This window comes from Schistocerca nitens, chromosome 4 (genome assembly GCF_023898315.1).
Source record: "Schistocerca nitens isolate TAMUIC-IGC-003100 chromosome 4, iqSchNite1.1, whole genome shotgun sequence".
Lineage (NCBI taxonomy): Eukaryota > Metazoa > Arthropoda > Insecta > Orthoptera > Acrididae > Schistocerca > Schistocerca nitens.
Genome location: NC_064617.1, coordinates 927976651 through 927990051, shown reverse-complemented (window position 1 = coordinate 927990051; position 13401 = coordinate 927976651). Strand labels below are relative to the sequence as shown.

Genomic DNA, 13401 nt, shown 5'->3' with positions numbered 1-13401 from the left:
ATCACGAAGTAAATACCGTCCGCGCTGGCGGAATGTTACGTGATACCACGTACTTATACGTTTGTGACTATTACAGCGCCCTCTATCACAAAGCGAAAAACGTGGTCCAACTAAAACATTCATATTTCTTTCCGTACTACACGAATATGTAATAAAAATGGGGGTTCCTATTTTAAAAAACGCAGTTGATATCCGTTTGACCTGTGGCAGCGCCATCTAGCGGGCCAACCATAGCGCCATCTGGTTTCCCCCTTCAAGCTAGACGAGTTTCGTTCTTTGTAGTTTTTTCGTTTGAGGCTTATTTCGTGAGATATTTGGCCCGGTTACTATCAATGGACCACCCTACATGTGTGTGTGTGTGTGTGTGTGTGTGTGTGTGTGTGTCAGAGAGAAAGAGAGAGAGATAATGTTCATAACAAGCAAACAGTATTCGAGTACATGACTAGTGGAGAATATGTGAACAATCTCGTATCGTTTAATTATATGTAGACCTTAATCTAAAGCAAAAAATGAATACGCAAAATCCGTAATATAGAGAGGGCAGGGAACACACAGATTTGTCGTGTTGAAACTGTTGGGAACAGCCCATAGAGAAGTCAGAGAAGTCGGAGAACTTAGATGGACATCTTCTTGGACGAAGTTAGAGAACCGGTATATCAGTAAGACTGCGACAGTTCTGCTGCCACCATTGCATATGTCGCGCAGGGATCATGAGAATAATATGAGATTTGGGCGCACAAAAAGGTGTAAGTCCCTCAATATGTGGATGAAGTAGTAAAAAAGCAGCCAACATTCCTTCGAAGTAGTCTCCGCCACGCACTGTTTATTGGCTTGCCAAGTATGTTCACCGTACAGAAAACTGGATACCCCACCGTACAGAACAGAGCAGTCCCTTGACTTGGTTACTTCTGTAACAGCATAGCGTGGGGCAGTTCTGGAAAGTAACGGTGTGATTACTCACCAATTGTCCTTGTCCTGAACTGGTTTGTCTAGCGGTTTGCTGCACTGTAGCTAGCCTATCCGTTGTTGTAACTCGCGATAATTGACGATCCCGCCTCACACTGTCTTTTTTTCCTTCCTCCCCTTCTTCTTCTTCTTCTTCTTCCTCTTCTCAGGTGATAGGCATTTGGGTATTCCATTTTCATTCGTTCTTGTGACGTGATCTATCAGTTTATTTCTGTACGCCTTGGTATGTTCATTTACGTTTTTAAGCCTTAGTTCTTGCCTGACTGTTGTACTCCATATCATTCCCGGTAGTCTATAGTCATCTGTTTTTAAAGAACTCATTTTCACAGCTAGTACTCCTCGTTTATTTTCAGATATTATCGTCCAAACCTCACTCTCATAAACTGGTTCAAATGGCTCTGAGCACTATGGGACTTAACATCTGTGGTCATCAGTCCCCTAGAACTTAGAACTACGTAAACCTAACTAACCTAAGGACGTCACAAACATCCATGCCCGAGGCAGGATTCGAACCTGCGACCGTAGCGGTCACACGGTTCCAGACTGAAGCGCCTAGAACCGCACGGCCACACCGGCCGACTCTCATAAACTATCGATAGTACTGAAGTTAAAATCTTCTGGGTTATTAGGCCGAGTCACATTTCCTCTAAAATGATCGACATTTCCACCCCTCTGCTAAAATCTTCCTCAGGATCTACTGGTGTCCACTGCTGCTGGAACAATGTCAGAGACGAGTGTCGCGTCCTCTTATAAATGGGAGTTTTCCAGCAGTCGTGCTGGAGAAGTGGTAGAATTAGTTAAAATTCTTATGGCTACCATTGCTCGGTCATAGTCATAGGCTAATATTCCCGCACTGATGCAGAAGAATGGGCGTTGTTGGCTAAACTCCTGTGGATACTATTCGTATACAGATGATCTGATAACACAATAGGTGACAGAGTGTACAGAAAGCCGACTAACACTAACAGGTATTTAGATGTCACTCAGCCCAGAAGCAAGAAACACTCTTTCTTCAAATGCCTTCCGTATCAGCCATGACGATATCTTGGAATCGGAGTTGAATTTTTTAAAGAGGACATTGAAGCAAATGGCGATGTTAGTTATTCAATCGACAGGGCTTTTTGGCGGAATATTAATAACGCTAGTAAGAATGACGAGAAACCGCCTTCTCACTCCGTTAGGTTACCGTTCGTTTCTGGGGCCACAGACCGCATAAGCAAACTTCTAAAGAAAAATGATATTCAGACATGTTCCTTTGGTCAAACCAAAATAAAAGATTTCTTTCGACGGAAAGTAGATGGCACACAATTGCCTCCACAATGCAGGCGCCTATCAAGTGACATGTGGCTGCGGCAAAGTGTTTTTATGCGAAACGGGAAGAAGTGTTACAGAACGCATTAAGGAACACAAACGGCACATGCGGCTAAAACAGAGTGCAAAATCGGCAATAGCGGAGCATCATGAGAAGTGTGGCTCTGACTTCGATTTTAATAACGTAGTGTGCTGGCTAAGAAAACAAACATTTATGGAAGAAAGGTCAGAGAAGCGGTTGAAACTTCCTAGAATGCATGTAATTTCAGTAGAGAGGACGGCTATAGGCTTCCGGCATCGTGGCTTCCCGCCATCAAGGAAGCGAACATGCGGCCGCGGTGTGCGAGTGACATAAACAACCTGCTGCAAGTCACCTCGGCGGACAATAATATTTTGGGTAAACATTCCTCCACTCTTGCTCTGTCCGTTTCGAATCTAGCCAATGATAACGGCCAACCAATAGCAGTAGGAGGAATTTCAACCAATAACCCTTCTCCAGAGTAATTGTGAAATAGTGCCTTTCTATCCAGTGACAACGGGCCACCAATAGTATCCACATGGGTTTAGCCAACAACGCCAATTGTTCTGCATCAGTGCGGGAATATTAGCCTATGACTATGGCCCAGCAACGGTAGCCATAAGAATTTTAACCAATACTACGACTTCTCCAGCACGAACGCGGGAAAACTCCCCTTTGTAAGAGGACGCGACACTCGTCTCTGACAGTGTTCTAGCAGCAGTGGACACCGGAAGATCATGAGGAAGATCCCAGCAGGGGGGTCGAAACGTCAATCATTTTAGAGGAAATATGACGCGGCTTTATAACCCAGAAGATTTCAACTTCAGTGACATCGGCCACGAAAGCCTGCAGAAATACATGTCGATAGTGTTGCCATTGTTTTGTAGAACTTAAGTAAGCTCTTTTTCCTCGCCTTTTCATTCAGGATCCTATATATGGTCCCATTAATATAATTGAATAATTGAAACTTTTTCTGTATATCTTTTTCGTTTGTTCAAAATGGTTCAAATGGCTCTGAGCACTATGGGACTTAACGTCTGAGGTCATCAGTCCCCTAGAACTTAGAACTAGTTAAACCTAAGGACATCACACACATCCATGCCCGAGGGAGGATTCGAACCTGCGACCGTAGCGGTCGCGCGGTTCCAGACTGTAGCGCCTAGAATCGCTCGGCTTCTCCGGCCGGCTTTTTCGTTTGTGAAGGAGGTGCTATTTTCCAAGCAGATGAACTCAGTCACTTTCTCTGTTTTCTGGTCGTTTATTACAGTTTTGCGTGGGTCTGGGTCCTGTGCTTTGAAAGGAAGGAACAGTGTCCTTGCTGTCGGTTGCAAGATGATCATCAAAAAAGATTGTTGTCATCAGATAACTTCGTTGGTTAAGTCATGGGTCTAAGACTCTAGTTTCTTTAGCAGTTGTCTCAACACAGAATGAACACAAATATTAAAAAATATCAGAGACGTAATGCAACTTTATCGTAAGCCTAAAATTGTTGTTACTTTGACATTCATACGACATACAGGACCCCTATCATCAACTGTCCTTGCCTGCTAATTTTGGCGGTGGCAGTTTTTTCTCAGTCGGAGTGAGTACGAAGCACAGTGGAGCATACGAAACCGAGTGTTCACAGGATGTCGGGATATGGAATGTCTCGTGATTCAGGTATCTACGATCTGACAGCGATCAGATGGAGTGCAAAAATGGTTCAAATGGCTCTGAGCACTATGGGACTCAACTGCTGTGGTTATCAGTCCCCTAGATCTTAGAAATACTTAAACCTACCTAACCTAAGGACATCACACACATCCATGCCCGAGGCAGGATTCGAACCTGCGACCGTAGCAGTCGCACAGTTCCGGACTGCGCGCCTAGAACCGCGAGACCACCGCGGCCGGCGATGGAGTGCCATGCTCATCCTGTGGTCTAGTGTCACCACGATGACTAATACCACATTACCAGAGCTTTCTCTTTCTCTCTCTCTCTCTCTCTCTCTCTCTCTCTCTCTCTCTCTCTTTCACCGTCAATTTATCAGGCATGTGTGTACTCTGAGACCGTTCAATAGCATTCACCACCCCATTCCGTGGCCAGCCATTTCTTATCCAGCGTATGTGTCACCATGAGACTGCTTCTGGCGAAAAGTTAACCAGACACTGTACCTTTATTTCTCACGTCCAATCGTAAACTAACAGCAATGAACTTCAGGAATTTTTAAATATTTCATTACGCAGCTACGCTGGAAATTTTATTGAAACAACCGATTTCAGCAAATACATAGGATCACCTCCACGTTATTCAGGTGGGATGTGCATAATAAAAGTATTAGATAGTTCGCAACACTGACTGCCGTTGGTTGAAGGAAACTTCAATTTGTTTTGTTTCTATTACTGTGCATTCATCCAATGGCATCCATCGTGATATAATGGTAACATTCAGGCAATTTGTAGTAGCTGGGGACTCTGTTGAAATCGAAATAATGGAAAGTAAAAGCGTACTGCATAGTGTTACACCAACTAACGAGGTGAATATTTCCTGGCGGTAAATACACTCCTGGAAATTGAAATAAGAACACCGTGAATTCATTGTCCCAGGAAGGGGAAACTTTATTGACACATTCCTGGGGTCAGATACATCACATGATCACACTGACAGAACCACAGGCACATAGACACAGGCAACAGAGCATGCACAATGTCGGCACTAGTACAGTGTATATCCACCTTTCGCAGCAATGCAGGCTGCTATTCTCCCATGGAGACGATCGTAGAGATGCTGGATGTAGGCCTGTGGAACGGCTTGCCATGCCATTTCCACCTGGCGCCTCAGTTGGACCAGCGTTCGTGCTGGACGTGCAGACCGCGTGAGACGACGCTTCAAATGGTTCAAATGGCTCTGAGCACTATGGGACTCAACATCTTAGGTCATAAGTCCCCTAGAACTTAGAACTACTTAAACCTAACTAACCTAAGGACATAACACACACCCATGCCCGAGGCAGGATTCGAACCTGCGACCGTAGCAGTCCCGCGGTTCCGGACTGCAGCGCCAGAACCGCTAGACCACCGCGGCCGGCAGACGACGCTTCATCCAGTCCCAAACATGCTCAATGGGGGACAGATCCGGAGATCTTGCTGGCCAGGGTAGTTGACTTACACCTTCTAGAGCACGTTGGGTGGCACGGGATACATGCGGACGTGCATTGTCCTGTTGGAACAGCAAGTTCCCTTGCCGGTCTAGGAATGGTAGAACGATGGGTTCGATGACGGTTTGGATATACCGTGCACTATTCAGTGTCCCCTCGACGATCACCAGTGGTGTACGGCCAGTGTAGGAGATCGCTCCCCACACCATGATGCCGGGTGTTGGCCCTGTGTGCCTCGGTCGTATGCAGTCCTGATTGTGGCGCTCACCTGCACGGCGCCAAACACGCATAGGACCATCATTGGCACCAAGGCAGAAGCGACTCTCATCGCTGAAGACGACACGTCTCCATTCGTCCCTCCATTCACGCCTGTCGCGACACCACTGGAGACGGGCTGCACGATGTTTGGGCGTGAGCGGAAGACGGCCTAACGGTGTGCGGGACCGTAGCCCAGCTTCATGGAGACGGTTGCGAATGGTCCTCGCCGATACCCCAGGAGCAACAGTGTCCCTAATTTGCTGGGAAGTGGCGGTGCGGTCCCCTACGGCACTGCGTAGGATCCTACGGTCTTGGCGTGCATCCGTGCGTCGCTGCGGTCCGGTCCCAGGTCGACGGGCACGTGCACCTTCCGCCGACCACTGGCGACAACATCGATGTACTGTGGAGACCTCACGCCCCACGTGTTGAGCAATTCGGCGGTACGTCCACCCGGCCTCCCGCATACCCACTATACGCCCTCGCTCAAAGTCCGTCAGCTGCACATACGGTTCACGTCCACGCTGTCGCGGCATGCTACCAGTGTTAAAGACTGCGATGGAGCTCCGTATGCCACGGCAAACTGGCTGACACTGACGGCGGCGGTGCACAAATGCTGCGCAGCTAGCGCCATTCGACGGCCAACACCGCGGTTCCTGGTGTGTCCGCTGTGCCGTGCGTGTGATCATTGCTTGTACAGCCCTCTCGTAGTGTCCGGAGCAAGTATGGTGGGTCTGACACACCGGTGTCAATGTGTTCTTTTTTCCATTTCCAGGAGTGTAAATAGCAATTAAAATGCACCTTAAGGTTTACAAACAATATCTCTTTCGTAGTGATGCATATCCCTTTCAGGGCCATCTCAGTAAGACAACCGAGGATATATGTCTTGAAATACTCACATACATTTAACTAGTTTCATATTCTGATATTTTTGTGACTTCAGTCGCAAAACTGGCTACGACAATATGATGTGTTACAGCCTAACTCAAGCACTCGCTACTAAACTACGGGAGTTAATTGTAATCAGAAGTGTCACCTGTGGACCTTCAGGTAGCCGAATGTGAAGAAAAAGCTTACATTGGAAGCTTACCGTGTTGTTCTGGCTGTATCACAGGCAAAGCTGACTGCTTAGTTCGTCTGCATTGGCGAGTGCTCCAATCTGTAACAGTCACGATGCGTACTGTTATTTCTCTCACACACACACACACACACACACACAGTGATGCTACCTCTTCGTTTCAGTTAACTTGTCCTTTCCTTGTTAGGAATGACATTCATTCAAGCGTGGCTCATCGTATTGAAACAGTAACAATAACCTGTAGTAGCTCCTGGATAATGTTTTGCACTATATACCTAACGATAATATTATGTGAGCTGCTGGACTTAAAATAATACGTTGTCATTACGTTCTGATGAGTGTGTAGGTAGCTAGCTGTAATCACAGTTTCATTCTAACTGCAAGATGGTTGAGGACTGAGAATAAACCTACAAATGGGACAAATTAACAAAGCAATTCGGACAGTCAGCATAAACATTAACAAATGATTTTAACACGTAGCACACACAATAATATAGAACGATTAGACAAAAAATACGCAGTAAGTAAATATATATGGCTGAACTGCACTGCACAAAGGATGCAGCGTGCAGTGCGGTGGCTGGTCATTTGAGTATTTGTGTGGGCAACACTTCACTTTACAAATGGCGGTTTTAACCAGTTCACTTTACAGCAATTAACGCGAGAAACAAGAGTTAATGTGTCACAGAAAAGTAAACTTTGCGTAGTTAACATTTTAACATCGTCGCATGTATCGAAAGAAACTGTTTTCACTGGAATTACATCACCACAGTGCGTCTACTGCATAATGATGAATTCAGCTTGTTGCCTTTCGGAGTCAGTTTTGTTGTCTTTTTCACAGCTCATAGCACTTCAGCACATAAAACTGCTTATTATTGATATAAACCGCATTTGTCGAATACTGAATATGTTAATTTATCTGGTACCAGCTTCTACTTTCATGATAGTGAAATATGAACATACTTTGATACATGGAACGCGCAGTCGGTATACACTCACTACTTACTGAAGGAAACACGTAAAACCAAGTGCATTAGCTAATCCAATAATTACTCAAATAAAACAGCACAGTCAAGAGAGCTTGGCTTTACAAAACTAAACGTGACTTCGCGAACTCCTGCGAACGTATTCACTGCATGCCCAACACTAGTGACAAAAACATTTAAGATTTGTAGTCACATCAATGAGCAGTTTTGAGCCTCTCCTGTAGATGCCATTTAATGTTAACTGCTGTATTAAGTTACAATCCAACAGCTCGTATTGCAATTAATCAGCTGCTTCCTTATTCTCGCCAGCTAACCAACGACCCAAGCCAAGTTGCGATGTCCATTTCATCATACCATTGGCTGGCGAGGAAATACCTGTAGAAATTTAGCTAAGACACTCCATGATGACGGTGTACTGCTGTGATATCAACGGCGACTCAGCAATTGCACCCTATGCAGAGTGTTCCTGGAGGGATAGTCAGTATTGAGGGATATGAAAAGAACGATTATTCGAAGAAAAACATGTCCAGTAAACATGTGCTCTGAAATGCGTATCTTAAGAGTTATGAGCACTTCTTCATTTTCCGTATTGTGAAACAAATCTCTTGTACTGAAAGGTCTTTGTTTTGCATATTTTTCGAGGAGGTAGTATGGACCAAAACAAGAAAAATATCGTCTCATAAACAAGGTCCCTAAAATGCATACTATAAGAGCTACGAACACCTGTTCAGTAAAAGAGATGTGTCACACACGCTCTTAATGGATGCATTGTAGAGCCAATGTTCCTAGATTTTTCTTTTCACTGCGAATGCTCGTTCCTGTCAGGCCTCTGAATACTGACAATTCCTCCTTACACTGTTTACAGTAAATTAGAGGCTGAATGCGTGTCTGCTCAGCGACAAGCAGTCTTCACGACTCCACAAAGATGACTCGAGAAATGGTGAGTCAGTAGCCCGTTCTTTGTCCATCGGCACTTCCCCTAACTGACGTACGTTGCCATCCTGTTAAAAAATTCAGCTGCTAATAGCGAATACTGTAATGGAGAATTCCAAGGAGGAGGAGGAGGTACACTTGGAAAGCGCCGGGAGACACGGGGAAATTCTAATAACATCAAATATTGATCAGGCAAACATTTCGAAATCAGATGTTGGATTGTAAGGCGTACCCAGCAGCAGAATGGACTTAGATCACAATTTAGTAATGATGAAAAGTAGGCTGACGTTTAAGGGACTAGTCATGGAGAATCAATGCGTAAGGGAGTGGGATACGGAAATACTAAGGAATGGAGGTACACGCTTGAAGTTCTCTAAGGCTGTAGCTACTGCTATAATGAGTAGCTCAGTAGGCAGGTCAGTAGAAGAGAAATGAACATCTCTAAAAAGAGCAATCATAGAGAAATTTGCAGGGAAATTCAGGAGTGCAGAAATACAGGTCACTTAGGCATGAAATACACTACTGGCCATTAAAAATGCTACACCATGAAGATGACGTGCTACAGAAGCGAAATTTCACCGACAGCAGGAAGATGCTGTGATATGCAAATGATTAGCTCTTCAGAGCATTAACACAAGGTTGGAGCTGGTGGCGACACATACAACGTGCTGACATGAGGAGAGTTTCCACCCGATTTCTCATACACAAACAGCAGTTGACCGGCGTTGCCTGGTGGAACGTTGCTGTGATGCCTCGTGTAAGAAGGAGAAATGTGTACCATCACGTTTCCGACTTTGATAAAGATCGGATTGTAGCCTATCGCGATTGCGGTTTATCGTATCGCGACATTGCTGCTCGCGTTGGTCGAAATCCAATGACTGTTAGCAGAATATGGAATCGGTGGGTTCAGGAGGGTAATACGGAACGCCGTGCTGGATCCCAGCGGCCTCGTATCACTAGCAGTCGAGATGACAGGCATCTTATCCGCACGGCTGTAACGGATCGTGCAGCCACGTCTCGATCCCTGAGTCAACAGATGGGGACATTTGCAAGACAACAACCTTCTGCACCAACAGTTCGACGACGTTTGCAGCAGCATGGACTATCAGTTCGGAGACCATGGCTGCGGCTACCCTTGACGCTGCATCAGAGGCAGGAGCGCCTCCGATGGTGTACTGAACGACGAACCTGGGTGCACGAATGCCAAAACGTCATTTTTTGGGATGAATCTAGGTTCTGTTTACAGCATCGTGATGGTCGCATCTGTGTTTGGCGACATAGCGGTGAACGCACATTGGAAGCGTGTATTCGTCATCGCCATACTGGCCTATCACCTGGCGTGATGGTATGGGGTGCCATTCGTTACACGTCTCGGTCACCTCTTTCTCGCACTGAAGGCACTTTGAAAAGTGGACGTTACATTTCAGATGTTTTATGACCCGTGGCTCTACCTTTAATTCGATCCATACGAAACCCTACATTTCAGCAGGATAATGCACGACCGCATGTTGCAGGTCCTGTACGGGCCTTTCTGGATACAGAAAATGTTCGACTGCTGTCCTGACCAGCACATTCTCCAGATCTCTCACCAATTGAAAACGTCTGGTCAATGGTGGCCGAGCAACTGGCTCGTCACAATACGCCAGTCACTATTCTTGATGAACTGGGGTATCGTGTTGAAGCTGCATGGGCAGCTGTAGCTGTACACGCCATCCAAGCTCTGTTTGACTCAATGTCCAGGCGTATCAAGGCCGTTATTACGGCCAGAGGTGGTTGTTCTGGGTACTGATTTCTCAGGATCTATGCACCCAAATTGCGTGAAAATGTAATCACATGTCAGTTCTAGTATAACATATTTGTCCAATGAATACCCGTTTATCATCTGAATTTCTTCTTGGTGTATCAACTTAAATGGCAAGTAGTGTAAATAAGAAGTGCAGGGAAGCTATAGCGAAGTGGCTGCATGAAAAACGTAAAGAAATCAAAAAAAGAAATCATTCTCGGAAGGACCGACGCAGCATATAGAGAAGTCAAAACGATCTTCGGTGAAATTAAAAGAAGCAAGGGCGATTACGTAGTGTACGCAATGGGAATTCCAGTGCTAAATGCAGTGGAGAGAGCGGATAGGTGGAAAGATTTTACTGAAGGCCTCTATTGGGGTTGGGGGAGTGGCAACAAATCTGTTGTTCTTGTTGGTGTTTAGAGTGGCGATATATCATCATACTTTCTCGAAAACATCATCCACACAATTCCAAAGATTGCAAGAACTGACAAGTTTGTCGCACAATCAGCTTAAGAGTTCATGCATCCAATTTATTGATAACAATAATATATAGAGGAAAAGAAAATTGAGGATCTGTTGGGTAACGAAGAGTTTGGCCTTATGAGGGTAAAGGTACAAGAGAGGACGTTCTGAAATTTCGGTTGATTGTGGAGACAAGACTTAAGAAAATCAAGACCCATTCATAGGAATTGTAGATCCAGAAAGAGCGTTCGACAATGTGAAATGGTTCAAGATATTCGAAAGTCCGAGAAATATAGGGGTAAGCAGTAGAGCAAGACGGATAAAACAAAAAAGGTACAAGACCCAATGGGAAGAATGGGACTGGAAGGCCAAGATCTAAGTGCCAGAATACAGGGATGTAGTCTTTCGCTCCAGGTGTTCAGTTTATGCGTCGCAGAAGCAATGACGGAAATAAAAGACAGGTTCAAAAGTGGGATTAAAATTCAAGATGAAAGGATTTTTTGATAAGATTCACTGATGACATTGCTGTCATGAGTGAAAGTGAAGAAGAACTACAGGATATGCTGAATGGAATGAACAGCCTAATGAGTACAGAATGTGAATTGAAAGTAAATCGAAGAAGGATGAATGAGAAGTAGTAGAAATGAGAACAGCGAGAAATTTAACATTAGAATTGGGGATCGAAAATTAGACAAAGTTAAGAAATTCACTGCCTAGGCAGCAAAATAACCCCTCATGGACGGAAAAGTAGACTAGCACTGGAAAAAAGGGCATTCCTGGCCAAAAGAGTCTACTAATATCAAATATAGCCCTTAATTTGAGGAATAAATTCCTGAGGAAGTACGTTTGGAGAAATTTGTATCCCGCCTGGAAGGCGGCGCGTGTGTCTGCTCCTGTAAACTGAAGGGTAGGCCGAATGTAGGAAGCTAGGAGGAGCAGGTGAGGTAGAACACTCGGCACTGCAGTGTGAATTTAAATCACCTTTACTTTAGCAAGAAGATGAATATATAACTTAGCACGTAGGTGCAAAGCCGGGTGTCTCAAGCTGACAGAAGTCACACAGTCCAAGTCTGTAGTGGCCCGCCCACTATGAAATAGAAACATTGTTGCTTGGTCGTCTGCTCGGCATCAGATGGGCTGAATCCGGAGCGGTTAGAGGGCGCTGTCGTCGGTGTCGTAGTGCCAAACTAGCAGAGCGCACCTACGTTGTGGCATTGTAGCTATCGATACCACAGAGAATAGCACTGTATGGTAGTGAAACATGCACTTTAGGAAAACCGGAACAGAACAGAATCGAAGCATCTGAGATGTGATGCTACAGGAGAATGATGAAAATAAGGTGGAATGACAAGATACAGATTGAGATGGTTCAAAATGTTCAAATGTGCGTGAGTTCCTGAGAGACCAAACTGCCAAGGTCATCGGTTCATAGACTTACACCCTACTTAAACTAACTTAATCTAAGAATGATACACACACCCATGCCCGAGGGAGGACTCGCATCTCCGGCGGGAGGGGCCGCGCATTCCGTGACGTGGCGCCTCAAACCCCACGGCCACTCCACGCGGCTGGCAAGGTTCAGCGCAATCTTAGTAAGGAAAGGAATATACGGAAAACTCTGAAAAGATGAAGGGAGAGGACTGTAGGACATCTGTGACGACATCGGGGTATAACTTCCATGATACTAGAGGCTACTGTAGAGGGTAAAAACTGTAGAGGAAGACAGAGTTTGGAATACACCCAGCAGATAATTGAGGACGTAGGTTGTAAGTGCTGCTCTGAGATTATGAGGTTGGCACAGTTGAGAAACTCATGGCGGGCCGAATGAAACCAGCCAGAAGACTGATGACTAAAAAGTGGTAGCACAGTACAAAACCACGTATTTCAGCGTGTAATTTCCTGTTGACTCTTATTGCTGCTGCTGGGTAATGTAAGTGCGCAAACAGCTAATATGGCTCTGAGCACTATGGGACTCAACATCTTAGGTCATAAGTCCCCTAGAACTTAGAACTACTTAAACCTAACTAACCTAAGGACATCACACACACCCATGCCCGAGGCAGGATTCGAAAACAGCTAATAGCCCCCGGGTTTCTACATTAAGATTGATGCTCTCGTTACTTACATATATAGCCTACGCAAACAAATGAAATTTGGTTTATTAGAATTTTGTGGAGATGGTAATACGTGTATCTTTACAACAGCCATGCATGCGCGCTTTCTGAATGGATTTAGATGTTCAATAGTATGTAAATTATGCACGTTCCCAGTTTTACTACAGGAAGAGGTTTATCCTGTTTATGCAAAACACAGATACTTCGAGTTAATTACCTAAATGTGTTTTCCTTCACTTTTGCATTGGACAGATGTCACTTTTTATTTAATACTTCCACTGAAGCTGTGTCATATGAATACTTACGAAGTATTGCCGAGCTAATATCTGCGTCAAGACATCTTAAGAGGCACGATTAA

The 13401-nt window shown here is 45.0% G+C and overlaps 1 long non-coding RNA gene across 1 annotated transcript in view; it reads right to left on the bottom strand.

Annotated features, from left to right (window-relative positions):
- LOC126252891 (uncharacterized) overlaps window positions 1-13401 on the bottom strand; it is a 525565-nt gene that overhangs the window by 187141 nt on the left and 325023 nt on the right. The window contains exon 3 of the long non-coding RNA XR_007545866.1: window positions 6778-6846. This is a non-coding gene — a long non-coding RNA (uncharacterized LOC126252891). The remainder of the gene's footprint in view (window positions 1-6777; window positions 6847-13401) is intronic.